Raw genomic sequence first — 27,870 nt, 5'->3', positions numbered from 1 at the left:
AAATGTTAACCAGGAACATATTCCAGTCTGTGCTAGTGAAACAGTCCTGTATCTTAGAATCCGCTTCATTGGACCACTTGAGCGCATCACTGGTACTTCTAGTTTGAGTTTTTACTTGTAAGCAGGAATGAAGGAAGATAGAGTTATGGTCAGATTTGCCAAAGGGAGGGTGAGGGAGAGCGTTGTATGCGTTTCTGTGTGTGGAGTATAGAGCATTGATTTGTGGTGATAAATAGACAGCTACAAAAAACATAGATGAAAACTTGGTAAATAGTATGGTCTGCAGCTCATCATGAGGTATTCAAAAACGAAAGACAACCTTAACAGTAGAGATCGCACACCAGCTTTTGTTCATAAACAGACACACTCCTACCCCCTTCGATGCATGGAAAACCCAGCAAGATGTATATTATCCATGTCCTTGTACAGCCACAACGCCGAGAAACATAGAATATTGCAGTTTTTCAAGTCCTGTTGATAAGATAAGATAAGTCTCAAACGGAGCTCGTCCAGTTTGTTCTCTAGTGACTGCCAATAGAACAGAGGGAAGAGGCGTTTTATTTGCTCGTCAGGATGCCGGCTTGTCTGCCTCTCTTGTGCCGTTGCTTCCTCGAATCGAATCCCGGAGAATTAGGGCCTGGTCCGGACTAAGCTGAACATCCAGAGCTGCCGACTCATTGAAGTAGAAACTGTCATCCAAATCGAGGATAGTGATCACTGGTCTGATGTCCAGAAGCTGTTTTCAGTCATAGGAAATGATGGCGGAGACATTATGTACAAACAAGTTAAGATCAGTGTAGAAAACACAAAATTGGTCAGGAGCCTGTAAAACGGCTGTTATCCACTGCCGTCCCATCTAAGATCCCTCCCAATGTCAGTGGCCTTGAGCAGAGCATGGGGTTGCCTCAAGCAGATAAATTATGTATACGGAACAAAAATATAAATGCAACATGCAACAATTTCAAAGATGTTACTGAGGTACAGTTCATATGAGGAAATCAGTCAATTGAAATAAATGCAATAGGCCCTAATCTATGAATTTCACATGACTGGAAATACAGATATGCATCTGTTTTTCACAGATACTTTACCTTAAACGAACATAGGGGTGTGGATAGGAAACCAGTCATTATCTGGTGTGACCACCATTTTCCTCATGCAGTGCGACACATCTCCTCCGCATAGAGTTGATCATGCTGTTGATTGTGGCCTGTAGAGTGTTGTCCCACTCCTCTTCAATGGCTGTGTGAAGTTGCTGGACTTTGGCAGGAACTGAAACACACTGTCGTACACGTCAATCCAGAGCATCCCAAACATGCTCAATGGGTGACATGTCTGGTGAGTACAGTATGCAGGCCATGGAAGAACTGGGACATTTTCAGCTTCCAGGAAGTTGAAACATGAGGTGATGGAGGCGTATGAATGGCACAACAATGTGCCTCAGGATCTCGTCACGGTATCTCTGTGCATTCAAATTGCCATCGATAAAATGCAATTGTGTTTGTTGTCCGTAGCTTATTCTTGCCTATACCATAACGCCTACGCCACCATGGGCCACTCTGTTCACAACGTTGACCTCAGCAAATCGTACGCCCACACGACGCCATACACACTGACTGCCATCTGCCCGGTACAGTTGAAACTGGGATTAATCCGTGAAGAGCACACTACTCCAGCCTGCCAGTGGTCATCGAAGGTGAGCATTTGCCCAATGAAGTCGATTACGACGCCAAACTGCAGTCAGGTCAAGACCCTGGTGAAGACAATGAGCACGCAGATGAACTTTTTCTGAGACGGAAATTCTTCTCTGGTGCAAAGCCACAGTTTCTTCAGCTGTCCGGGTGGCTGGTCTCAGACAATCCCACAGGTGAAGAGGCTGGATGTGGAGGTCCTGGGCTGGTGTGGTTACACGTGGTCTGCGGGTGTGAGGCAGGTTGGATGAACTGCTACATTTTTCTAAACGATGATGGAGGCGGCTTATGGTAAAGAAATTAACATTCAATTATCTGGCAAAAGGTCTGGTGGAAATTCCTGCAGTCAGCATTCCAATGGCACACTCCCACAAAACTTGACACATCTGTGGCATTGTGTTGTGTGACAAAACTGCACATTTTAGTGGCCTTTTATTATCCCCAGCACAAGGAGCACTTGTGTAATGATCATGCTGTTTAATCAGCTTCTTGATATGCCACACCTGTCAAGTGGATGGATTATCTTGGCAAAGGAGAACTGCTCACTAACAGGGATGTAAACAAATGTGTGCACAACATTTGAGAGCAAGAAGCTTTTTAACAAGTGATGTGTTCCATAATGTTCCATACTCTGGGATCTTTTATTTCAGCACCTAAAACATTGGACCATCTCTTTACAAGTTGCATTTATATTTTTGTTCAGTGTATATATAAGAAAAATATTATTACTTTTATTTACTTTTATTATGCCCAGCTCTGGAGGCCCTTTGATTTGTATTTTAGCTAAACCTTACCCTAACCTTAACCCTTTTCCTAACCTTAACATATTTATCCTAACCTTCTGCATAAGTTCTCCTAACCTGCTACGAAAGGTCAATTCTGACAAAATCTGTATCCAGTCTAGCTAAAAACTTTTCAATTCATCGTTTGCTGGTATCGGGTCCTGCGTGCTCTGGCGCATTACTGACTCAAATGAACAAAATGATTTTGACTGAACAAGTCGAAAAGATCTGAGTCAGTAAAAAAAGAGCAGAACTTTCCATCACTACTGCACATGTTGTTGAAGGTAAGTGCAACACTCTGCCCCCCATAAGCTAGCAAGCTACCTTGGTGGTTAACACAGAAACACAAACAGTGTGAAGGCTATCTCACAGCAGCATCACAACTTTACAAGTTTGCTTTTGCTTGAGCAGGATGCGGTTAACCATCATGTGGGCTTCCAAGTGTAAAGTTTCCAATTACTCTGCTGCCGAGAATAAAGTTTTGACTATAGGCGAGGGTGAGAGTGCCGAGTTTTAGCTTAACGCTATGGTTAGAGAATAGAAACCCCACAGTCAGACAGTGAAAACAGGAACTAACTACTTCCATTAACTGCTTCCATATGTAGGAGGACAGATTCTTTTCCTGAGCGGATGTTCAGGGGGCCAGAACATAGTTATAAATAATTTGTAGACTGCAAATTGACCGCAAGAAGCCCAAACAGATATAATATTTAACAAAAACAGAATAATTTTAAATGTTGATTTCATTGGGATACAATAACATATTCCACTGTATTTATGTGTGGGAATACTTGGAAAGAGATTTTCTCAATTACAATCACTTTGAGCTGATTTCCTGGTGATTTTTATGTCTAACAACAAGAGGTGGGTAAAATCACCCACGGGCCGGCTATTGGGGAGCCATGGTCTATGACCTGCTACATCACATGCATACTTCATATCAGGATGAATGAATGGCCCAGATATAGCCTGGCTATAGCAGCATTAAGTCTTACAAACACCATCACCAGCTCCAACACCACCAGCAGCAGCAGCAGAGCACCAGCCATCCCTGATGCACAGCCGCCCATCACAGACCAACAGAGTGATCTGTCACTTCAGACCCGTTGCTAGGTTACTGACATTCCTCGACACACAGAGTACTATCAGCCATTTTGCTGCTGGCCAGGAGAGCTTTTCGGGTCTGGGGAGTGTCAACTATAGAGGGAAAATGATACAGGAGTATATGACTAGGCTTGAGAGAAAGGGATAAGTGTGTGAGCCGTGTAGAGTTAGAGAGAGAGAGAGTGAGTAGAAAGAGAGCGAGAGAGAGTGAGACCGTGAGAGAGTGAGTAGAGAGAGAGAAAGCGATAGATATATAAAAATCACCAGGAAATCAGCTCAAAGTGATTGTAATTGAGAAAATCTGTTCCCAAGTATTCCCACACATAAATACAGTGGTATATGTGATCGTATCCCAATGAAATCAAGGATAGACAGAGATAGAGAGAGGGAGTGTGCATATTACCATTGTGGCCCATTGCGCCAGTCATTAGTTATCCCTGGGTACAGACAGTAAACACCCTGTACTGGCAGCCAGCTAGACAATACAGGCCCATGTTCAGAGTGGATTGGAGACGTCGCAGCTACAACATGATTGCTGCACCTGTGCCCCTGCACATTGACTCTGTACCAGTACCCCTTGTATGTAGCCTCACTAGTATTATTTTACTGCTGCTCTTTAATTATTTGTTATTTTTATTTTATTTAACTATATTTACTTAACACTTATTTTTCTTGAAACTGCATTGTTGGTTAAGGGCTTGTAAGTAAGCATTTCACTACACCTGTTGCATTCAACACGTGACAAAATGCATTCGGAAAAACCATCAAGTGCTATGATGAAACTGGCTCTCATGAGGACCACCACATGAAAGGAAGACCCAGAGTCACTTCTGTTGCGGAGGATAAGTTCATTAGGGTTACCAGCCTCAGAAATTGCAGCCCAAAAAATGCTTCACAGATTTCAAGTAACAGACACATATCAACATCAACTGTTCAGAGGAGACCATGAATTATTGTATACATTATTTTTATTTAACATTTATTTAACTAGGCAAGTCAGTTAACAACAAATGTTTATTTACAATGATGGCCTACCAAAAGGCCTCCTGTGGGGACGGGGGCTGGGATAAAAAAATAAATATAAATATAGGACAAAATCAGGCCTTCATGGTCGAATTGCTGCAAAGAAACCACTACTAAAGGACACCAATAAGAAGAAGAGACTTGCTTGGGCCAAGAAAAACATGAGCAATGTACATTAGATTTTTGGAAATCTTTCCCCGGTCTGATGAGTCCAAATTTGAGATCTTTGGATCCAACCGTCGTGTCTTTGAGATGCAGAGTAGGTAAACGGATGATCTCCGCATGTGTGGTTCCCACTTCCCACCATAAAGCATGGAGGAGGATGTGTAATGTTGTGGGGGAGTTTTGCTGGTGAAACTGTTAGTGATTTATTTTGAATGCAAAGCACAGAATGCTACTACAGCTGGTTTGCGCTTAGCGGGACTATCATCTGTTTTTCAACAGGACAATGACCCAAAAACACAACTCCAGGCTGTGTAAGGGCTATTTGTCCAATGAGAGTGATGGAGTGCGGCATCAGATTCCTTGGCCTCCACAATCACTCGACCTCAACCCAATTGAGATGGTTTGGGAAGAGTTGGACAACAGAGTGAAGGAAAAGCAGCCAACAAGTGCTCAGCATATGTGGGAACTCCTTTAAGACTTTTGGAAAAGCATTCCAGGTGAAGCTGGTTGAGAGATTGCCAAGAGTGTTTTAAGCTGTCATCAAGGCAAAGGGTGGCTACTTTGAAGAATCTCAAATCTCAAATATATTTTGATTTGTTTAACAATTTTGGTTACTAAATTATTCCATGTGTTATTTTATAGTCTTGATGTCTTCACTTTTATTCTACAATGTAGGAAATAGTAAAAATAAAGAAAAACCCTTGAATGAGTAGGTGTCCAAACTTTTGACTGGTACTGTATATATATTTGCGATTGCTCGATTAAAAAAATCTTGGTCGACCAACAACCTATCGACCGAACAATCGACCAGTTGACTAAATGGGGTCAGCCCTAGGAAGGTGTTTCTAATTTGTACACTAAGTGTATACATGATCAATGGTGTGAACTGGTGCAGAACTGAACAGGAACTGTTCTTGTCATTACTGTTCTGTTGACTGGAGAAGCCTGTTCTATCATCAGTTGGTGTGGTAGGCAGTGTCTACTGAACCAGAAACGCCAATTGGTTAACTCGGTCTATATGGAACACGGTTACTCTAATAGTATTACTCTGAATGTTCCCACATTAATTTTCATTTCTGACCAACACTCTGTTAACACCCTGAGAAAAATGGTACATTAAGATATTTTGCCAACCCACAGCCAATGCTCCACTTGCTCTCTTTTGCACCTGAGCATGCAGTAGTCACTAGAGATAAGTATGTTATTCAGATTGGTTTGATCTGATTTGGCTCAAAGGATCTTTCGCCTCACATTTCTCAAGGCTTTTAGCATTGCTTAGTGGGTGGTTTCCATTAGGATCAATCGACAGATAATGTATGAATACCTCAAAGAGATGCAGTACCACAGCGCAGTACAGTAGTATTTTTGCTTATGTTGCAGTACCACTGTGTTGACAACTTCCTGAGTGACTAGAAACAGAGAGTGAGACTGAGAGCTTATGAAATTCCATGTAATGGAGAACTAACGAAATGAGAATGATTTCATAGCAGAAACTAAATTAAAGCTTAGATGTCAGCTGGTAAATTACTGTCACAGATGTATAGTACATGAGAGGTTCCAGCCTTAAATTCATGACAGCAGGGGGTGGGGTGCATTTAAAAGAAGAAAAAGTGCTCTTAATTTCCTTTCCCCGTCCAGATCGGCCAACTGTGGGAGTTAAAACCCAACCTCATAGACCTACTATCCCAGCCAAGGCTGAAGCATTGCCACGTGGCCAACACCATGCCCACTCTGTGCCAACACCATGCCCACTCTGTGCCAACACCATGCCCACTCTGTGCCACCACCATGCCCACTCTGTGCCAACACCCTGCCCACTCTGTGCCAACACTGCGCCCACTTAGCCACACAAGCTCTGCCAGCACGTTTATATGGAAGCCTATTGCCGACAATCACCCAAATAGCCATTCTTATAGGTTTGTATCCCAAATAGCACCCTATTACCTTAATAGTGCAATCATTTTGACCAGAGCCCTATGGAACCTGGTCAAAATTAGTGCACTATATAGGCCGTATTTCAAGAAACAGGGAGGCATTTGTGACGCAGGCATATACATTTTGTTTCTCTTGTGTATAAAAGGAGTTATTCCCGGCGCCAACATTGAGTAATAAAGAAACTCTATGATGAATAAGGATGAAGAACTGGATATGAACCCCCTGAAGAAGTCTCACTGCAGGTTCCTCTTTTCATGTTTCCTCAATCACTAGATAAGGGGTCAACCTCAGTCAGATCTCATTCATCTGGTTTATGGTACATGTGTGTCCTGAATAGGTCAGTGATTTGGGTTCCCCCCTTTATGGTACAGTACACATGCCTATTCCCTCCTCTCCCTCTGAAACACCTGTCTCTCTCAATGCCCTAAATCAGTTTAGAGTTCAGATGGGCCACTCCACTTCGACCTGACACAACACAGGTGCAGCAGCAGCAGCATAACAGTAGGTTAGTGAACCCACTGGGACTGTTCATTATACGCCTGTGGCTAGTAGCTAAAAGATATTGGCCCCAGAGCAGCCATATGTCCAGAGCCCAACAGTTGTCTCCCTCCATTATAATTAAAAGGACATCGCCATTGTCAACAAACCAAACCTCCAACAAGTGGAGTGGTGCTTATGTAAGTGTATGAACAGCATGGGGTCCGCCTGGAGCAGAGGAAGCAAACAGAACATCAAAGAGCTCCTCCTACTCTAGCACTACACTACACCATGTTAGGTCTGGGCACTGTTTAATGGGACTGACCAGCATGTCCACAAACATTCACTAGATTGATTCCAAATTTCACCCTCTGCCCTGCAGAGAAGGAAGGCTGTACTGCAGATCAAGTGTATGGCTAGCTACATGAATCATCCGTAAGCAGCATTAATATCAGAGATTTGGTCTGATGTTTTGCAAAACCTTTTTCTTTTATTTAATCAGACTCTTGAGTTGAATTTGAGTTCACTAGCAAAAGCATTCTGAATGGGTCTCAACCCCTGATACAGAGGGAATTAAAGGTTCTTTGTGTCAGCGGCCATCTTGACTGGGTTGAGATTTGGCAAATTTGCATCCCAGCGACAGATGTTCCATAAAGGAGTGTCCAACGCAGCACGGTCAAGTGAAACAGACCATTGTCACCTTCCACCCAAGTCCATAATATGCCCATCTATGTGTGAAGCCTTTAGTTGGCCTGGTCCAGATGTCCTCCAGCGATTCTTTTTACTTTCACCGTTGAAAAGCGATATCCCAAGTATAAATACAGTAAAGTACACACACTAAAGAGTAAAAAAATATTTTTGAGCAAAATAGTATTTTTTTAGACACAACTGCAACTTCAAGGAGTAGGGGTTTCAAGGAGTTGGTCTGATGGGAATCGGTGATGTCATCGGCTTCCCCCTTGCTGAGGAACAATAGAGAACAAACATTGCTCTTCTATCGCGCGTGCAATGATGTCCGAGGGGAAAAAACTGTGGTCGCTGTTTGCAGTAACTTCTTTGCTGTTGTAATATCGCAAACGGAAGTGGCCCTTTCACCATTAAGGATTACAGCTTTAAGTAAGGTTGAAAGGTGTTAAATTGGGTGAAAAGGAGACTGGAGTGCCACTTCAAGGCTTTTTCAGCTCCTCTCACAACATACCTGTCACACCTCTCAACAGGGGGAGCAGTAAGTCTAACCTTAACAATGAAGAAAAGGCAGCGATCATTGTCTCTGGGGTCTCTGATTCCTGCGTCAATGCCTTTTCATATTGGCCAATAAAATCTGCGCAGAGTGACGCTCAGGTCAGCTCAACTCCACTTGTAATGAGCACATTGTGTTCAGTAAGGCAGGGAGGGAGGGCCTACAGCCCTCCCTCTCATACATATAAACTAACAACCCAGTGTGTGTCGTGTCCCCATCAGTCAGAGAGGTCACACAATTATTGAGGGTTAACATTTGCCAAAGTGCAATTCGCGGGAAAACACCATTCTGAACAGCGCACCTGTTATAATACCGTTGTAAACAGTGCACCTGGGATAACACCGTTGTAAACAGTGCACCTGGGATAACACCGTTGTAAACAGTGCACCTGGGATAACACCGTTGTAAACAGTGCACCTGGGATAACACCGTTGTAAACAGTTCACCTGGGATAACACCGTTGTAAACAGTGCACCTGGGATAACACCGTTGTAAACAGTGCACCTGGGATAACACCGTTGTAAACAGTGCACCTGGGATAACACCGTTGTAAACAGTTCACCTGGGATAACACCGTTGTAAACAGTGCACCTGGGATAACACCGTTGTAAACAGTTCACCTGATAGCGGTTCCCTGTTAGAAACTTATAAAGAGGGGGAATCTAAAGATGCAACAACTAGCATAGGTTGCTAATATGACTAGGACTGTGCCTTTTGCTTCTGGACAACGAAATAAAATGTATATGAAAACCAATAGAACAGGAGAGAAAACGCGTAGTGGTGGTTCCTATAGGGAAGTTACTAAAAATACACTTGCCAAAATGACATAATTACTCCTGTCTTTACATAAACCAATAAAATTATTTTTAATACTTGACTTGGCCACAGAGGAATCGAGAACCATAAGCTACTTTAAAAGATAGCTGTGGATTGTATCAAATCGCAAGGACATAGGCCTATGACTATTTGGGAAACCTGCAATTTAGGCAGCGTACGTGCCAATAGGCCTAGCTGATTATTGAGTTGCGGATGTCAGTGAAAAGCATCTAAAATATGCATGAAGATAACGTGTCTCGAGTATAATTGAAAATGTTGAGACAAGAATAAGGGGAGGTTTCACCTGTCGCCAATATTCCCCATTATCCCCAGTGTATTTATACCTGTGTTCTCTGTTTGTCTGTTGCCAGTTCATTTGTTTCGTCAAGCCTACCAGTGTTTTTTCCCGTGCTCCTGTCTGTCTCTAGTTCCTGTTTTCTAGCTTTCCTGGTTTTTGACCATTCTGACCCCGAGCCTGCCTGCCGTTCTGTACCTTGTCACACCACCCTAGATTACTGACCTCTGCCCGCCCTGACTCAGAGCGTGCCTGCCGTTCTGTACCTTTCAGACTCTACTCTGGACTACTGACCTCTGCCTGCCCTTGACTTGTCGTTAGCCTGCCCTCCTGTTTTTGTTACTTTGGAACTGTCTGCATCTGGGTCTTCTCCTGAGTATTGACAGGAGGGGTGTGTGGCGAAGATATAGGCAAGTCTCTCTCCAGAATGGCTCAGCTGTCTCCCGCCAATTCGTGCGCATTCATTGCTTCATTATGTGAATTGTATGTCCTTTGATCTATTTTTAAAAAAAAATCCCCATTACATATGCCACCTGTAGTAAATGTAGCGTTAATCCACGTCATTTGGTTACATACATTTATGTTAATGCATGTATTAATTACAGTCACAGTTGTTTGCAGAGTTCCCAACCTTGTCACGTTCTGACCTTTATTTCCTTTGTTTTGTCTTTATTTAGTATGGTCAGGGCGTGAGTTGGGGTGGGCAGTCTATGTTTGTTTTTCTATGTTTGGTTTCTGTTTTGGCCTAGTATGGTTCTCAATCAGAGGCAGGTGTCGTTAGTTGTCTCTGGTTGAGAATCATACTTAGGTAGCCTGAGTTTCACTGTTGGTTTGTGGGTGTTTGTTTCCGTGTGAGTGTTTGTCGCCACACGGTACTGTTTCGGTTTCGTTCATGTTCACATTTATTGTTTTGTATTGTATAGTGTTCAGTTTATTTATTAAAGTAATCATCATGAACACTTACCACACTGCATCTTGGTCCGATCCTTACTCCTCTTCAGACGAAGAGGAGATCTACCGTTACAAACCTGCTACACTTGTGAGAAACAAGTTTTGGTTTAACCATCATTTACGAGATTTGTCATTTTTTTCATTGTCTTTTGTGTGGAGTGCTCCATGTGGGCAATGGGCATGTGTCTGGTTTCTCTGTCCTGATAATGTTGAGGGAGCATGCTCACCTGAGCACATATAGAGTACCTGGCCTACTTTGCGGAAATGTACGAAAGTGTTTTTAAATTTATTTATTTTTACATCCATTGCGAATTATTGTATATAAAAACTAAAGTTCCTCACAGTATGCTATTTGAAAAATCTTTCCAACAATCTATTTTGGGTTCCATGTAGAACCCTCTGTGTAAAGAGTTTCATATGGAACTCAAAAGGGTTCTACCTGGAACCAAAAATGGTTATTCAAAGGGTTCTCCTGTGGGGACAGCCGAAGAACCCTTTTAGGTTCTGGATAGCACTTTTTTTCTAAGAGTGTACTGCTGCATTGGTTTATAGGCTATGAGTTCCATCCACTCATTTATTTAGCCGCCAATGGATCACTGTGTATCAATGTGTCCATATCGCATCTCGCATTAGTTGACTTTTAACTTTTAGATTTTATGATTAACCACATGACAATGATTTTGAGAAACAACAACTTTATTATTGAAATGTAACTGTCCCATGAAAATGCACATATGATTTGGTTGCTTTGAAGCAAGGTAAGACATGCCTTACAATATGAAATAAAGCATGCATGTTTCCAACAACAATGCTTACTGCCTCCAGCTCACAAAGTGGTGTGTGATGCACTGATAGCCTATTGCCTGTACTTGAATGGTGAATGGGAAGCGCGCTTCAATTACCAGCTGAGAAAATAAAAATAGTAGCTATTTTTAATCATGCACCAAAACAACCAGCTGAGGAGCTGCAGGAGAAATCCTGCTCAAAATAGTCTCTGTATGCTGTGCACGAATGACAGTTGTTGGATAAATCAGATACATGATGACTAACAAAAACATACACAGGCCAATTTAATTCCACTAAATGATGCAAATGAACCTATAGCATGACGGTCAAATGTAAACTCAGCAAAAACAGAAACGCCCTCTCACTGGCAACTGTGTTTATTTTCAGCAAACTTAACATGTGTAAATATTTGTATGAACATAACAAGATTCAACAACTGAGACATAAACTGAACAAGTTCCTCACACATGTGACTAACAGAAATTGAATAATGTGTACCTGAACAAAGGGGGGGGGTCAAAATCAAAAGTTACAGTCAGCATCTGGTGTGACCACAAGCTGCATTAAGTACTGGAGTGCATCTCCTCCTCATGGACTGCACCAGATTGCCCGTTCTTGCTGTCACCCTCACCCTCCGATCCAACAGATCCCAGATGTGCTCAATGGGATTGAGATCCGGGCTCTTCGCTGGCCATGGCAGAACACTGACATTCCTGTCTTGCAGGAAATCACGCACAGAACGAGCAGTATGGCTGGTGGCATTGTCATGCTGGAGGGTCATGTAAGGACGAGCCTGCAGGAAGGGTACCAAATGAGGGAGGTCTTCCCTGTAACGCACAGCATTGAGATTGCTTGCAAGGACAACAAGCTCAGTCCGATGATGCTGTGACACACCGCCCCAGACCATGGCGGACCCTGCACCTCCAAATCGATCCCACTCCAGAGTACAGGCCTCGGTGCAACGCTCATTCCTTCGACGATAAACGCGAATCCGACCGAGACAAAACCGCCACTTGTCAGTGAAGATCACTTTTTTCCAGTCCTGTCTGGTCCAGCGACGGTAGGTTTGTGCCTATAGGCGATGTTGTTGCCGGTGATGTCTGGTGAGGACCTGCCTTACAACAGGCCAACAAGCCCTCAATCCAGCCTCTCTCAGCCTATTGCGGACAGTCTGAGCACTGATGGAGGGATTGTGCGTTCCTGGTGTAACTCGGGCAGTTGTTGTTGCCATCCTGTACCTGTCCCACAGGTGTGATGTTCAGATGTACCCTTCCTGTGCAGGTGTTGTTACATGTGGTCTGCCACTGCGAGGACGATCAGCTGTCCATCCTGTCTCCCTGTAGCGCTGTCTTAGGCGTCTCACAGTACGGACATTGCAATTTATTGCCCTGGCCACATCTGCAGTCCTCATGCCTCCTTGCAGCATGCCTAAGGCACGTTCACGCAGATGAGCAGAGACCCTGGGCATCATTCTTTTGGTGTTTTTCAGAGTCAGTAGAAAGGCCTCTTTAGTGTCCTACGTTTTCATAACTGTGACCTTAATTGCCTACCATCTGTAAGCTGTTAGTGTCTTAACGACCGTTCCCAGGTGCATGTTCATTCATTGCTTATGGTTCATTGAACAAGCATGGGAAACAGTGTTTAAACCCTCTACAATGAAGATCTGAGAAGTTATTTGGATTTTTACAATTGATCTTCGAAAGACAGGTCCTGAAAAAGGTACGTTTCTTTTTTTTGCTGAGTTTATTTCCTTCGACAGGTATTTCCATTAATTAATAAAAAGCATTATTTGGCAATGGGATTTTATTTTTTGGGTCATTTTGTCCGGCTACAGTTTTATAAAAATCCAGAAATGAGAGATGAGAGATGAGAGATGAGAGATGAGAGATGAGAGATGAGAGATGAGAGATATGAGAAGAGAGAGAGAGAGAGAGAGACACACACACACAAAGATGAGGGGGCTGCTCCTCAGTCAGCAGTCACAGTCAGCATCTAAGTGCAGCAACAGAGACAGTTCCTAAACTCTAAACCATGTTAACTTCAAACAAACAAACAGACAAATCCAGAGAAAACAGAGGCACACAGCATAAATAACCAAGTTACCTTGGAGCCTAGCACACATGCCCTGCACATGTGTGCGTGTTTGTGTGTATGCGTGTGTATGTGTATGTGTGTATGTGTATATGTGTATGCGTGTGCATGTGTGTGTGTATATGCGTGTGTGTGCGTGTGTGTGTGTGCTCCTCCAGCAGACCTGCCTCCACCAAATAAGATGGATAGACTGAGGAAAAGTAAAGAGAGGTTGAATGAGTCAGAGATCATTAAGCTGCCTCTGCTAAACTCCTCTCCTTCTCCCTCTTCTCTTTCATCCGCAGAGAGAGAGAGAGAAAGAGAGAGAGAGACAGAGTGACGTCTCATGTTTCTTTAACACCGCTGCACCTCGACAGAGCGATGCAACAAGAAGGAGATGAGCTTTAAACGTCAGCACACTGACGTCATTGTAAATAAGAATTTGTCCTTAACTGACTTGTCTAGTTAAATAAAGGTTAAAAATTAAAAATGTGGATGTAAAATGTCAACAGATGAGCCAACATAATGGAGCGCAGCTAAAATAGGTTAGCAGTTACCACCACAGCCCAGCCTGCTGTGTCTCAGGCTAATCTGATTTACAGTCAACCACAGTGAAACAACAACCATTTGAGGGTTACTCTGACAATTCAGAAACATTGTTCCAAGCTCACACCACAGCTATTCATTGAGGGTGAAATAAAGGGGTGTGAGAAAGTAACTCATTAAAACAGATAATTGATACTCATCGTTAAGGGCCTAAAGACATAGTGATGCAATTATGAAAAACCAAGCATACTGAAGAACAGTGTTCAGTTAGGTTCGTCATTAGCTGACAAGGTACAAATCTGTCGTTCTGCCCCTGAACAAGGCAGTTAACCCACTGTTCCTAGGCTGACATTGAAAATAAGAATTTGGTCTTAACTGACTTGCCTAGATAAATAAAGGTAAAATAAAAAATAAAAAATGAGACCATGAAAAAGACACAAGGAAAGAAAACGGGGGGGGGGGAAATATGGGAGGTCTTCGCATGGAACAACCTCACTGGAATGACTGACTCATTTTCAGCTCTCACTAACCATCACATACACACACGACACCCACCATAAACTCCCACTGTCTATCGTTCCACTGACAGTGTGCCAGTGAGAGTGACTTTGTAGCTCTCTACGTTCAGCCACAGCAGCCATGATGTCACCACTGCAGAGCTGCTGATGACTCCAGCATGTCATGACTCACCAGGCAGACAGGCACCACTACTTCATACACACCATCTGTTTCCCAAATGACACCCTATTCTCTACATAGTGCACACCTTTTGACCACTATGTAGGGAATACGGTGCTATTTGGGACGTAGACACTCTCCAGAGCCTGAGTCACAGGGTTGGCCCGCCATGTTGCCTTGTTTCTCTCCACAAATTCAACACAGACCACAAGTGTTACAGTCACATCCACACAGAACTCTCTCTGCTTCATCAACTCTATTACAAACCATCTGCCATGGCTCAACCAGATCATGGTTACTGTAGATGTATGAGAGAGAGCATACATACAGTATGTAACAGAACAGAGGCATACAGCTGTGCAACTGCCTGCATGATGTATGCAACTGCTATGCCTGTTGAATACTCAGCTGGCTCCATGGAAGCTTCAAGCTGGTTCTTGGAAGAAGAAACCCTTGTGCATCAACCGGTTGCCCCCCAAAAAGCTTCCTTTCTATTTATAGCCTGTTGTATTGTTGCTTCGGACTGGCCGGCGGGGTTCCTACCACAATCCATCCCCTTTGTCTGCCTGCTTGCCTATGCTGCGCTCCTCAGTCTTCACACAGGAAGAAGAAACTGCAGAGTGCAGGTTTTTTGACAGGGCCAAAGCATGGCTCGAGCGCTATGCTGATTGCTCTATGCTGACTTTTACAAAACAAGTGAGCTCACTGCAAAGCAGAAGAAAGCCACTTCGTTGTGGTCACTATTTAGTGCACTATCAAAAGTAGTGAACACTATAGGATGCAACCATAGACTTGCCTCAGGAGGAGAGAACAGAGTGCTGTTAGATGTTGATAAGTAATTTAGCATCGAAGTCACTGTCTGGTCCTCCGTGACAGGAACCGCCCAGCATGCAAAGACAAGGATTATGATCAAATAGAAAACATGTCACTAGTGAAGAAGAAACAGAAAGACAGTGAGAAAGCTGGATGGATAACTGTTCAGAACAGTTGCATGTACAGTTGAAGTCGGAAGTTTACATACACCTTAGTCAAAAACTCAGTTTTTCACAATTCCTGACATTTAATCCTAGTAAAAATTCCCTGTTTTAGGTCAGTTAGGATCACCACTTTATTTTAAGAATGTGAAATGTCAGAATAATAGTAGAGAAAATAATTTATTTCAGCTTTTATTTCTTTCATCGCATTTCCAGTAGGTCAGAAGATTACATACACTCAATTAGTATTTGGTAGCATTGCCTTTAAATTGTTTAACTTGGGTCAAATGTTTCATGTAGCCTTCCACAAGCTTCCCACAATAAGTTGGGTGAATTTTATCCCATTCCTCCTGACAGAGCTGGTGTAACTGAGTCAGGTTTCTAGGCCTCCTTGTTAGCACACGCTTTATCAGTTCTGCCCACAAATTTTCTATAGAATTGAGGCCTGGGCTTTGTGATGGCTACTCCAATACCTTGACTTTGTTCTCCTTAAGCCATTTTGCCACAACTTTTGAAGTATGCTTGGGGTCATTGTCCATTTGGAAGACCCATTTGCGACCAAGCTTTAACTTCCTGACTGATGTCTTGAGATATTACTTGAATATATCCACATCATTTTCCTCCCTCATGATGCCATCAGAACAGAGGACATTCCTCCAAAAAGTATGATCTTTGTCCCCATGTGCAGTTGCAAACCAAGTCTGGCTTTTTTATGGCGGTTTTGGAGCAATGGCTTCTTTCTTGCTGAGCGGTCTTTCAGGTTACGTCGATATAGGACTTGTTTTACTGTGGATATAGATACTTTTGTACCTGTTTCCTCCAGCATCTTCACAAGGTCCTTTGCTGTTGTTCTGGGACTGATTTGCACTTTTCGCACCAAAGTGCGTTCATCAATAGGAGACAGAACGTGTCTCCTTCCTGAGCGGTATGATGCCTGCGTGGTCCCATGGTGTTTATACTTGCATACTATTGTTTGTACAGGAACGTGGTACCTTCAGGCATTTGGAAATTGCTCCCAAGGATGAACCAGACTTGTGGAGGTCTACAATTCTTTTTCTGAGGTCTTGGCTGATTTCCTTTGATTTTCCCATGATGTCAAGCAAAAAGGCACTGATTTGAAAGGTAGGCCTTGAAATACATCCACAGGTACACCTCCAATTGACTCAAATTATGTCAATTTGCCTATCAGAAACTTCTAAAGCCATGACATCATTTTCTGGAATTTTCCAAGCTTTCCAAGGCACAGTCAACTTAGTGTATGTAAACTTCTGACCCACTGGAATTGTGATACAGTAAATTATAAGTGAAAAAATCACAATCTCATAATGTCATGCACAAAGTAGATGTCCTAACCGACTTGCCAAAAATATAGTTTGTTAACAAGAAATTTGTGGAGTGGTTGAAAAAGGAGTTTTAATGACTCCAACCTATGTGTATGTAAACTTCCAACTGCAACTGTATAAAGACAGTAAGAACACATATATGTGCACTCTGTGATACCAGATGAACCTACTGGTAGGGTGATTTTCTGGGCTGACCTGCATGGAACTTTAGCTTGCAGCATGGAGAAAGGGAGAGAGAGAGGGACAGAGAGAGAAAGTGAGAGAGGACTGTGGGGCGACAGAGCGACAGAGAGATCCCATTAAGTCAAGCCAAAACATCCTATGCCTTTTTCACCCCACACAGCCCAGACAGTGAGAGAGTGACACAATTGGGACACTACTGAATATTCTCTTCCTGACTTTGTCACCTGAGATTTGAGATATTGTAGGGGCACTAGGGCCCTGCTGCCTAGCTAGGAGACACCTATTGTACAGGAGAAACAACAAACACACATTTGTTATGAGTGCTCTTTGTAACATCCTACTTGTAGAGGTAGAAAAGAAAGACAGTGTAGCTGTGGACAGCAGGAGTGCCTGTAGCACAAACTCCAGACCAGCGGTGGCCAGCTGGTGTGTGTGTGTGTGTGTGTGTGTGTGTGTGTGTGTGTGTGTGTGTGTGTGTGTGTGTGTGTGTGTGTGTGTGCCCCGTCTGCTGTGTGAGCTGTAATTATTATGGCAGGCAGCGCTGAGGTACGTACCTCTGGTTTCAGTGTATCAGGATCTTTATTTGCTCCACATTGCTTTGTGTACTGCGAAAACAGAGGCCCTGTGGGGAGAAAAAAAACATTTAATTATTAATTTATAGTGTTCAATAAAACATGACTATCAACTGTGTGTGCCAGCCAATTTTCATTTACTGTAAGCGTCACTCCAAAAATGGGTCTTGCAATTTCATTTTCCGCCCCGGCCCAAGACCTGGCCCTCAGAGCTAATGCCTTGGGAAGTTGTGACAGGCTGTGCTCTGTTGAACCATGACCTCAATATCTGTCCATTGGTAAACAACAGGTTGCAGCGTGAGACACAATCTAGGTGCCAGGCTTAATAAAAAAAAATCTGTCTGTATGATGGCCTCATTTCTCTCTGTATATTTCCTGTACCAGGTAAGTGGATTTGGGGGGCTTAATTCATTCAATGTTCTGAGCTGAAATAGTATTACCTAAAATAGCTTGAATGAGAGTGTTTTTCATCAAGTATCATTCAATCAAGAGCCTCATACAGGTGTTACAGAGCTTTGCCTCCTGATACTTGGAATAACTACAGACGATATGCATGAGTCAAAGTGTGCTTTAAGCAAATATTAACCTATTTACTGAGTGACTTACAACAACTTAAGTATCTAGTAATCCTTCATCCAGCAAGTGTAAATATTGGCTTCATAACAGAGTCCACTACAGCCGTTCAGTAGAAATCACAGCAATAATTGATAAAAGCACTCCAAAAACATAAAGCTGCAACAATGAATTCAAACTGAGATGGCAAGGTTTGAAGAACCATTGCACAACTTTAAAGTGATGCTCCAAAACGTTTGTATAATTTCAGCCAGTAGTTTTGAAAGTGGTGCTCACGAGCCAAATTAGGTCCCTGTTCTCTCTGTACTTATGTCACCCCCCCCACCCCCCAAAAAAGAAAAGTGTAATGATATGTTATGAATCCAATTCATACAATATGTTTGTATGAATTTGTTGTGCATAAGATACTAAACTGCATCTAATCAAACATCTACTACCGGCAAATAAAACAGCTGAACTTGCACACAAATCAATCTCCACCTAAAACAGCACACAACAAATGCTCCATGCCCTGCCAGCACTTTGAAACGAGGAGACACTAATGTTTCACAGTGGAGTCATCGTGCCCACAGCGACAGGGGTTAGCTACATGGTAAATTGACTAAATGTACTTTATCTACGACAGAATCCGATTTTCCACAGACAAATCTGTTAGAACTCATTGCACACAAAGTCGACTTCTGAGCAGAGCTGTTCATCATGTATTTCTATCTGAATCTGTTAACTGTTTTTGACTGTGTTTGTAACCCGTATAAGAATAAGCATGAGATAATATTTAGTCTTCTAGTTTGGTCTTGTGTGTAATTCTCCAGTTTGTATAGTCTAAATATTCTGGCAGTCAAATGAAATCGTACTTGGTAAACAACCGGTGTAGACTAACAGTGAAATGCTCACAGGCCCTTCCCAACAATGCAGAGAGAAACAATAGAAATAATAGAAAAATAATATCACAAGGAATAAAAACACAATAAGTAAGATTCACTTGGATATATGCACGGGGTCCCAGTACCGAGTCTATATGCAGGGGTACGAGGCAACTGAGGCAGTCATCATGTAGCTTGCACATACAAATTGACTTGAATCGCACCCCCCATTTTGTACTACAAATAATGTAGACACAGGGTTTTTCTAATGAAAACTCACAATCAGACTAAATGGAATATATCTTGATTTAGATACTGAGGCCAGAGGAAATTGGTGGGTAAGATATATGAGAGGCAGTTTCAGTAGTTGATTACCTCTCTCTGACTGAGGCTGGTCAGACAGATAGACAGAAAACAGAGAATGGGCCAGTAGAGACAAGCAATAATCAGGTTTGACATTCTCCCTCCTTCAGACTTTCCTTGACCCATTGTTCTCTACTGTTGTTCTGGATGATGCATGACATCACATATTGGAGCCATCCTGTTATAGTGTAGAAATCGCAGGCAGATGGCTGAGATAGCTATTAATAGGCTGGTATACAATATAAAGGATAAAATGGCATGCAAATGTGAAAGGATATAACTTTGGCAAAACTTGCAAACAATTAAAAGTCTCATTTTGAGACAAAGGGACAAAAAAAGCAAGTACCCTCATTCAGAAGTATTCTCCTCTGCCAGACACCACCCTAAAAATGACTTTTTTTTTCAAATTGAGAGGTATGCTGAGCTATCCTATTTTGGGCGTATATCTGGATGAAACTGAGAGCGAGTCCCAAAAATACACTGCTCTATGTGTGGAAGTAAAACGTGATTTTCAGCACCCGACACCAGCAGAAGGTTGTCATTTAGCCATTCCTCATGTCTGTGTCCACTCTGTGGTCTCTCTCTCTTTCTCTCTCTCTCCATTCTGCCCTCCCTCCCTCTTTTGCTTCGTCTCTGTCTGTCTGGGCACTGGGCAGCCATGGCGACGAGCTCCCAGCAGGCCGTGCTCTCTGAGTGAGTGAAGCTGCAGTCCAGGGACCAGGGGCAGAGCAGAGCTGGCTCTCTTTTCATCCCCAGCCCCTCCAATAAAACATAATGGCACTGGGGCTGAGGCCTGCGGGGGGAGTCATTCAGCCACACACAGATCACATGACTGCCATGGCACAACGAGCTCAGTCATTCTTACTGTCGCTCTTCACTGGGCCAGATGAGTGGAGAGCAGAGCACAAAGCTAGGGCTGATAGACTGGCTCCCCAGAGGGGGAGTAGCTCTCCATGCACAGCCTGCTGGGTAGGCACTAAACGGGGGCACGCCATATGCCGCCTGAGGGACAGTAGCCACAGCCCTGGCCGATCTCATACTCCTACATCTACCATCTCTAAGCAATTTCAGGGCTTACCTCTAAAGGCCAAGGGACTAGTCACAATGCCATTTCAATAGCAGCAGTATCTAACGTAAACCCTGTGCAATAATTGCATGTCTTGCATAGACATAATAATCACACAGCAGTATCTCATATATGGTATTGGCACTAAAGACGAGAAAATACCACCACTCCTCAGCCAGTCCCCACTACACAGACAGGGCTTTGGTTGACAGGTCAGGATTGTATATGAGCAGACAGCCTTCACACAGAGGCTCTCTGGTGGCGTCCCAAATGGCACCCTATTCCTTAAATAGTGCACTACTTTTGACCAGAGCCATTGGGGCAGTAGTGCACTATATAGGGAATGTGGTGCCGTTTGGGACTCGGTATCTGACCGAGTCCCAAATGGTGGATTAACATGGACAAACATCCTCACTGTAAATATCTGCTCTGGCTCCATGGATGATGTGTATGGGCAGGATGCCTCAAATGTACAGTGCAGGAGTTCACCAACATAGTGGAGGCAATAGATAACAATGAATGAAAGGTTAGAGTTGAATGGCATTTTGGATGAAGACTCACTGTATCCTACTACAATGAGACCTCACATTAACCTAGACCAGAGGACCTTTGCAAATGTCAACACTGAATACACAACACAATTATGAAAACATTTGATTCCTTCAAAATAACTTGCAGAGGAAGTGTGAAATAAACCCCTAGCATGTGTGAAATAAACCCCTATTACATAGAGCTCTGTTGCTGCTCTCCCACTACACTAATTAAAGAGAAATAAATTAACAGTCTCCTTTGTCAGCCCCCCAGCCAGCAGCAGCTGCATCAGCATAGCAGAAAAATGACACTGTAGAGAGGCAGAGAGGAGCAGGGAGCATGGCTGGCAGACAGGCACCACTCAGAATCAACTTTATTAGCCAAATACATTTGCATGCACAGGAATTTGACTCTGTGAAGTGGTGCTGCCACAAACAGGATATACAGACAACATATGTAGACTCAGAGTTTACACTCAGAGACACAGTATAACTGCTACCTGTTATACCATTTTACTCTTCTACTGTAAACCAGTATACAGTAGAAGAGTACTGTACTGTACAGTATTATTGGAGTGATACAGTATGGAGGGCAGACAGGCACTGCTAAGACACTGTATAACTGACTGCAATGCAGCTGTCTGCCATGCAGTTCTGCTGTACTACTACTGTATATCACAACTTATGTTGAAATGGGAGAGTATTGCTTCATATTACTGCAGTCCAATGGGTAGGCCTAAAAGGCTATCTGCTTATATCACAATCGTACCCGGTTAACTAGCCTATATCTTGGTTGAAAATCTGCTCAAATGTGGCATGAACAACATTCTCACTGAAATTCATAAATGCATAATGTCTTCTTCGTAATGCCATGTACCATTGCTTTTGATACAGCAGCAGTAGTTCCTTAGAGCACAGGGAAATATTTTGACAGAAAAGAACAGAGGCGTTGTGACACAAATGTATAATGTATGACATCAAACACAGATAAAGATGCATAAAATCTCCCGGGACACAATCATACAGCAAACAAACAGACCACTTTTGTTTTCCTCGGAAAATGCAGACACTTGACATTAGGGCAACATATCATTAATAAATGAGCAAACATACTGTTCTGTAAAATCTTTTCATTCTCCTATTGGGGAGAGCACCAGCACATGATTCATACTTTATTCTGGCGAGGGAAATGCATTAAACTACTCAAATGTTCACCACTTATCAGTGTTTAAAGGCAGACTCGGCGAAATGATGTTGCTACGAGCAGCACTGAAGACATTGAGATAAGCGAGACACAACGCTTCGCTCTCACACATTCGCACACAGTAATCTGCGCATGTGCAAGGATTCGCTTCAGGCTTTAACAGCGTGGTAGCCACGGGACCAAAACAGCGGATGTTGAGTCTCGCGCTTCAACACTCTTAGTTCTTACGCTAATTGAACCACTGTACTGTTTACTTCCTGCATCTATGCCATATCGCTGAGTCTACCTTTAAAAATATGAAAAAACATTGAGTCCTCCTCGAGTCATACATATCACAATTTACGCAATCACCCAATCTCACCACGCTATACTGATATTATTTCATATGCACAATCTTTGGGGATCGATGGAGGGAGGGAGGGAGGGAGTGACCGAGAGAGAAAACGACCTGCCATTCAACAAAGAATGAAGCGCAACAATATTGTACAGTATCCTTGAAAATCCACGTTCGGCATCGCCGACTTTCTAGCTGCTGCCGAACCTACTGCTGGCAAATGCCCTTCACTCATCAACCCCGGACTTGTCTCGTCATCATTACACTCACCTGGTTCCAATCCCCACTCTATCACTGTATATATACTCTCTCTGCCATTTGTTTTTTGTCGGTCATTGTACATGTTACTTGTTTTCTCCTACTATTTCATGAGTACTTTATATTTCGCACTTTGGGTTCGCCCTGTGCCTTTATGTTTATGTAGATATATTTTGAGCAAAACAGCGTTTGGGTTTCGTACCGCTTTGTTCTATTGTGCTTAAATAAATCCAGTAGTTCTAAATCTGCGACTGCGTACTCCTCTTTACACCTGTGACACCTAGTGTCTGCAGGTTTTTGTTTTTTCCTTTCAATTAAGACCTATACAACCAGTCGAGGGGAGCTCTTTCCTAATTAGTGACCTTCATTCATCAATCAGGTACAAGGGAGGAGCGAAAACATGCAGACACTGCCCTCCGTGGAATGAGTTTGACACGTGACCTAGATCATAGTATGGAGATTTAGCTTGTTCTGCAGACAGCAGCATATGGCGGACATCTGTAAGAGAACTCTACCATTGCTGCCTCAGTACGTGTGCATTGGTAAGAATATGTGGGTTGGTGGTTGGTAGAATCCATGTACTTATTTAGCAATGTAGTTTTAAATATAGTCTTGTCTGTTTGCACAGAAGAGTGCCATTGCACTGCAAAGCTCCTGAATACTGGCCTTTATTGAAGACCAACGGTACATTGGAGTTCCGAGATTAAATGTGGAGAAATATTCAAATAGAAACCGTTGAGGACCATATTAGGAGAAGCCCTGCTTCTGTGCTGATGCTCTCAACCACGCACACACAGGTAGAAGTGATGTGTGTGTTGATAAGGAGAGTGTGTGATACAATCTGCCTCTGGATCTGGGGACTTGATAGACAAACAGTTGCAGCTAATTGAATTCCTTTGAAGGAATATTCCCAAGATGGCCATCTCTATAGTCCTGAGCCAACCTTGTTTTGACAGGCTTTCATGCAAGCATATTAGTTTCACACATCATTTAATCCCATGATATTGCTGCAACAATGGCCAAGCGGCAGTGATTTTGGGGTGGAGTCTACGAGATTTATAGAAGTGAACACACAGGCCTTTCACTTGCATAGCACTAAAGTGAAAATGCTACAGCACAAACACAAAGATGCTTGGGGGATTCACCTGGAGGGAAAATATGATTGCTTAGCTTCACATGTCAACATAAACTCAGCAAAAAAAGAAATGTCCCATTTTCAGGACGTGTCTTTCAAAGATAATTCGTAAAAATCCAAATAACTTCACAGATCTTCATTGTAAAGGGTTTAAACACTGTTTCCCATGCTTGTTCAATGAACCATAAAAAAATAATGAACATGCACCTGTGGAATTGTCGTTAAGACACTAACAGCTTACAGATGGTAGGCAATTAAGGTCACAGTTATGAAACCTTAGGACACTAAAAAGGCCTTTCTACCGACTCTGAAAAACACCAAAAGAATGATGCCCAGGGTCCCTGCTCATCTGCGTGAACGTGCCTTAGGCATGCTGCAAGGAGGCATGAGGACTGCAGATGTGGCCAGGGCAATAAATTGCAATGTCCGTACTGTGAGACGCCTAAGACAGCGCTACAGGGAGACAGGATGGACAGCTGATCGTCCTCGCAGTGGCAGACCACATGTAACAACACCTGCACAGGAAGGGTACATCTGAACATCACACCTGTGGGACAGGTACAGGATGGCAACAACAACTGCCCGAGTTACACCAGGAACGCACAATCCCTCCATCAGTGCTCAGACTGTCCGCAATAGGCTGAGAGAGGCTGGATTGAGGGCTTGTAGGCCTGTTGTAAGGCAGGTCCTCACCAGACATCACCGGCAACAACATTGCCTATAGGCATAAACCCACCGTTGCTGGACCAGACAGGACTGGAAAAAAGTGATCTTCACTGACGAGTGGCAGTTTTGTCTCACCCGGGGTGATGGTCGGATGCTTGTCGTTGAAGGAATGAGCGTTGCACCGAGGCCTGTACTCTGGAGTGGGATCGATTTGGAGATGGAGGGTCCGCCATGGTCTGGGGCGGTGTGTCACAGCATCATCGGACTGAGCTTGTTGTCCTTGCAGGCAATCTCAATGCTGTGTGTTACAGGGAAGACATCCTCCTCCCTCATGTGGTACCCTTCCTGCAGGCTCATCCTTACATGACCCTCCAGCATGACAATGCCACCAGCCATACTGCTCGTTCTGTGCGTGATTTCCTGCAAGACAGGAATGTCAGTGTTCTGCCATGGCCAGCGAAGAGCCCGGATCTCAATCCCATTGAGCACATCTGGGATCTGTTGGATCAGAACTTGCAGGTGCCTTGGTGGAAGAGTGGGGTAACATCTCATAGCAAGAACTGGTACATCTGGTGCAGTCCATGAGGAGGAGATGCACTCCAGTACTTAATGCAGCTGGTGGCCTCACCAGATACTGACTGTAACTTTTGATTTTGACCCCCCCTTTGTTCAGGGACACATTATTCAATTTCTGTTAATCACATGTCTGTGGAACTTGTTCAGTTTATGTCTCAGTTGTTGAATCTTGTTATGTTCATACAAGTATTTACACATGTTAAGTTTGATGAAAATAAACTCAGTTGACAGTGAGAGGACAATTCTTTTTTTGCTGAGTTTACATCCCTCGTGGCGCTGTCATACTTTGCATTCATCCATGGGTAAACATTTACTCATCTGTAAAAAGCAGTTAATTTGAGTTTGTCAGTGTTAACCACACAAACTGAACAAAAACAGTCAAATACACACAGAGATACGTTTCATTTCCCCACAATATATTTGTGACAAAGGGCATCGTTGTTGTGTGTGACTATGGAGCATTGGGCTGATGCTGAGCACAGAGCGGCTGCTGAGCTCTGAGGCTAGGAGGACGACGACTCACGCGTGAGCCCCACATCTGACTTGATAGTGGGCTCAGAACAGGAGCTATGTGATTACATCAGCACTAACCACAACACACTCCTGGTCATGGCCAGTTCAAAATGGCTTCTGATGTCAGAGAAGAGGGTGAGGAGACAGGGGATGTCACACAGAAGAGTGTAACTACAGTGGCCCCACTTAACCAGATTGTCAAACTGGAGCACAAAGTAGCTGGAGTGTACTATACCCATCCAACAAGTCTACATCCAACCAACCCTCAAAATGCCTATACAAAGTCCTGGATTGATTAAGCCCACAAATGTGGTGATGTTTGGGGAGAGATATGAACCAAAGCACACCAGTTCAAATGAAAGCACCTGATGGACAAAAGCCAGTCCAAAGTTCCTACTGTATAGTATGATATACTGCATTTCAGAGCAGTTTTGTCTCTCTGTAGTGTGACAGCAGAGAGTAGCAGCATGCCATGCTGTCACAGGATCAACATTGAGCAGCAACATGGGTGTTTGGCAGCTCTCTCTTCAGCAGAGGAATGGGACTGATTGGGAGGAAGAGCACAGTACTGTCTTTCTGACTGGGCTGTGGTGAATTGTGTTGAATTACACAGAAAAAATACTTTCCATGGCTCTTCAATATCAGGTTAAATGACCTAAATTACGCAACATTTCTTGAAATCAATGGCGGACATTATTTGAGCTGAAGCGAGAGAAAAAAAACTCAGACTTCGGAATGAAATGTTGCCTATTTACATCTCATATGTTGGCTATTTTATCTTGACACATTAATAAATACATGTTGTGTTAATTTTGGCATGATGCCTACGTACTGTAGATAGCAAGCCCATAATAAGTCAAAAGGGCTAACTGGCTAGCTACTAGTAACAGTAGGTAGGGCGGCAGGTAGCCTAGTGGTTAGAGTGTTGGACTAGTAACTGAAAGGTTGCAAGAACAAATCCCCGAGCTGACGAGGTAAAAATCTGTTGTTCTGCCCCTGAACAAGGCAGTTAACCCACTGTTCCTAGGCTGTCATTGAAAATAAGAATTTGTTCTTAACTGACTTGCCTTGTAAATAAAAAATAGTGACTGGAAAATGGTACAGTGAATGGGTGCTGTAAGTCAATAGGGCTAGCTAGATAGCCACAAAGAATTAGCAGCTACCCATGGGAAATGTACATTGGTTTTAGGTCACTTTTGCCTGTTTAACTAGCTGGTTAGCTAGATTACTACAATTCACATATCTCGCTGATAATTATGAAGTGAAATGTTTGCTTTGTGCATATCTTGTTTTGTCTATTGTTGCCATTATCCTGGAAGAAGGTTCAGTGAATGGGAGGTGAAGCGTGAGGTAATACAGTAGGTGTGCCAGTGCTTCTCAAATGTATTGTTTTCTGAATTCTCCACACTCTTGTCCTCACAAGAACGTACTCAGGAGAACGCACTCGGAGCATGACAGTGTGGAACACGGTAGTATGCATATTGAGAATCACCCTCAGTTTATCATATATCCTGATGCCTAGTCACCTTACCCCTATACATATCTACCTCTATCACTCCAGTATCCTTGCACATTGTAAATATGGTGTTGGAACTGACCCTGTATATAACTTACTTACTACTCCTGTTCTTCTTATTTCTTATTTTAATTTCTTGTGTCTTTTTGTTCTACCTTATGTTATTGTTAGTGCTACATTGATGTTGATTACTGCACTGCTGGGTTTAGAGCTTGCAAGGAAGGCATTTCACTGTACTTGTGCACGTGCCATTAAAACTTGAAGCTTGCAACTATTCATGCACTTCCTCAAGGACTAAACAATTAGAACAAGACCGTACATGGGCCGTAACCTGTAACGTTGTGAACCATGTTGAGTTGGTGTGTTTGTATGGCTTCTATGGAAGATTATACTTCAGGATGACCTGGGCTTTCTGTGGTTTTCAAGGTTACCTTTGTGGAGCCTACAAAAACTGCAGGAGCTTTTTGCAAACATCTTCTCACACCAAACAATCATACTATGCATCCATACCTGATACATGAAATCAGCATTACTGCCCATATTTTGCAATTGTGATACAAGCAACTTTTCTGTGAAAGAAAATAGGAATAACAGTACAAGCCTAGGCCGATGTCTTAATATTCTTAGCTATAGGAGAAGAAA

The 27,870-nt window shown here is 43.1% G+C and overlaps 1 protein-coding gene across 5 annotated transcripts in view; it reads right to left on the bottom strand.

The window, feature by feature from the left end:
- Positions 1–27,870, bottom strand: part of LOC110529523 (tyrosine-protein kinase Fyn) — a 74,251-nt gene that overhangs the window by 42,988 nt on the left and 3,393 nt on the right. For all 5 annotated transcript variants that reach the window (XM_090242735.1, XM_090242731.1, XM_090242733.1 and 2 more), the window contains exon 2: positions 17,614–17,681. The gene's annotated coding sequence lies outside the window, so the exon portion shown is untranslated. The remainder of the gene's footprint in view (positions 1–17,613; positions 17,682–27,870) is intronic.

Source organism: Oncorhynchus mykiss, chromosome 8 (assembly GCF_057628025.1).
Source record: "Oncorhynchus mykiss isolate SJ-2025 chromosome 8, ASM5762802v1, whole genome shotgun sequence".
Lineage (NCBI taxonomy): Eukaryota > Metazoa > Chordata > Actinopteri > Salmoniformes > Salmonidae > Oncorhynchus > Oncorhynchus mykiss.
The sequence above is the reverse complement of the archived record's forward strand: the minus strand, read 5'-3'. Positions and strand labels throughout refer to the sequence as shown.